Source organism: Apis dorsata, unplaced genomic scaffold, assembly GCF_000469605.1.
Source record: "Apis dorsata unplaced genomic scaffold, Apis dorsata 1.3 scaffold_61, whole genome shotgun sequence".
In the NCBI taxonomy this organism is placed as follows: Eukaryota; Metazoa; Arthropoda; class Insecta; order Hymenoptera; family Apidae; genus Apis; species Apis dorsata.
In genome coordinates, this window is record NW_006263361.1 from 920,552 (window position 1) to 923,065 (window position 2,514).

Genomic DNA, 2,514 nt, shown 5'->3' on the forward strand with positions numbered 1-2,514 from the left:
TAATTCGACCCAGCCCGGTCGAGGAGCTGAAAGGAGCAAGGAGCGTCGCGAGCAAACTCTCAATCGGGGATCTCGGCAAAGTAGAGACTGGCAGGACTCTGTTCTCAAGGTTAAAGCTGTTCTCGTTTCTCTCCTTCGCCACGTAGAGAGAGACTCGTCCCTTCTCCATATATATATGTATATATATATACGCGCTACCAGAACTAAGTGGTCAAGGTCAGAGGAGGCTAAGATCGCTGTCCGATCGGGATCATATCTCGGAAGATATACGGGGGGATCGATCGAGGGATATGCACACGCCGGGGGGATGTATACCTGGCGAGCTTAGAGGGAAAAAGGTTCATCGGCCTCGACTGTGCGACGACTACTCCCTCCCCTTTATCGTCCCCTTGCATCGTGGCCTTTGGGGAACCCTGTTTTTCGGCAGCAAATTGACGCCCTTTTATTTTGAGAGGATCGAGCTCCCTTGGAGTATCATTGTATTCGAATCGAGGAAAAATTTGACACGGTCGGTCGCTCTTTCTCAACTTTCGATCGTGCAAGTTACAGTATAATAAGTCGCGTCGACTCGAAGGGAAAGAAGAAGAGATTTATATTGTATCGATACGAGACTCGAATTATTTCTCTTCAATCATTTATATTCGCGTTATCTTTCGCGAATAGACGTTGAATCGCTCTTATCTTGACCGCTGTTCGACAGCTATCGTATATTTCGAATAATCGTGTCACAATTTTCAAAAGATAAAATCATTTCGAGTAAAACGCGTTGGTTAAGTCAAGTTTGTTTCTCTTCGCGATCTTCAATTTGCGATGTTGTATTCGTAAGAATCTGATAACGAAGATATAAAAAAAAAAAAAAGAAAAAAGACGTACGTATAAAAATAGATATGCAAAAGCGTCTAATACTGTTGCTTCGAGGTCGACGAGGAATGAATATTCAACGGAATCGAGCGTGCGTATCCAGAAGAATTTTTAACGCGGTGGCATACCACTCTATCGTTCGTTAATTCGAAATGGATGATCGAGGATCCCGATGACCCATAGGCACGGAAATATCTCGTGTTGATAACGAATCCGGCAAACCTTGTAGGGATTTTATGGCGACACTTTTGACCCAAAACACGTTAACACGAGTTCACTGGCCTCCCATCCACTAACCATCCCGCGTTTCTCCCTCGTCCACAAATCATTCGGCTATCGGTCCGAATCTCCATTATCGTCGGTTCGATCATTCGAAAAAATTATCCGATTAAAAATTCGGACCTTTTTCTCTCTTTCTATCTTTTCCTCGACAGAAAAAAAAAAAAAAGAAAAAAGAAAATCCACGGTGTTAAAGCAACTTTAACACTTTGTGTACAAGCATAGAGCCTTTCGCTTCTTTATAGCTTACCATAATGGTCCCTTTTCCCCCCCTTTCACTCACAAGGGAACTAGAAGGGACTAGAAGACTCGACACAAATAGGCAACCTCTCGACACGTATTTTATCGACGGATGACGCGCGAAGGGATCGATTGAATTTTCTAACGTCCGCTCCCGCTTTCGATCCCCGACCCGTGGGACTCGCTACGATGACGCTACTCTTGACCCATCCATCCCACAGAGAATAGAGTTTTTCGTCCACGCGGTATATTACTCCACCTATGAATATATCGAATTCCCATGCACGTGCGTTCGAGCACTGTCATCACCGTCGAGCGCAACCATCCCCCTCCCCCAACGTCTCCTCCAACTTTTTTTCGTCCCGTACGATATTGTGTTTTAATATCACTATTACGGTCAGACAGGCATCCACCTCGTAGAAGAATCACCCTCGAGCAACGAACGAACGATTCAGAAGCGAACTTCTCCTCCTCCTCTTCTTTTTCTTCTTCTTCTCTCCCTCTCTCTCTCTTTCTCTCCTGGAAAACCATACACCTGTGAGATTCCCATACACGAACTCCCCTCGATAACGCAGGCAGACTCTCCCTCCCTCTCTCTCTCCCTTTCTCTCTTCCTCTCCTCGTTTCACCCGGTGGACTAAGGTAACTAAAAAAAAAAAAATAAAAAGAAAAAAAAGGAGACGATAGGGTTGGTGGAGAAAAAGGGGTGACGAGATCGGTTGAGGAGGAAGAGAGGGGTGGAATTATGCGGTGTAACCGTTTCTAGCGGGGCGGCCAGCGTAACACACTTGTCCCAAAGGTTTGTTCTTTTGTCGTGAATAGGGTGGTACACCTGCGAGCCTGGTAGGGGAGCTATTGATACGGAGATCGGCGGTGTTACGCTACACCGTGGCCGTTCTATGAAAATAAGAAGGGAAAGAAAGACACGGCTTTGTCGGCCCTTTTGGCATGGATTCTCCCTTCCCCTGCTTGGTCGCTACTCCTTTTTTGCGATCACGTCGGGGATCATTATGAACGCGACACTTGACCGAGGGTAAGCGTAACACGAAAGCTCGTCTTCCCTTCCTTGTGCGCTACGCTTGGGTGTTGTGTTTCGTTTTTTCTTTTTTCTTTTTTCTTTTTTTTTTTTTTGAC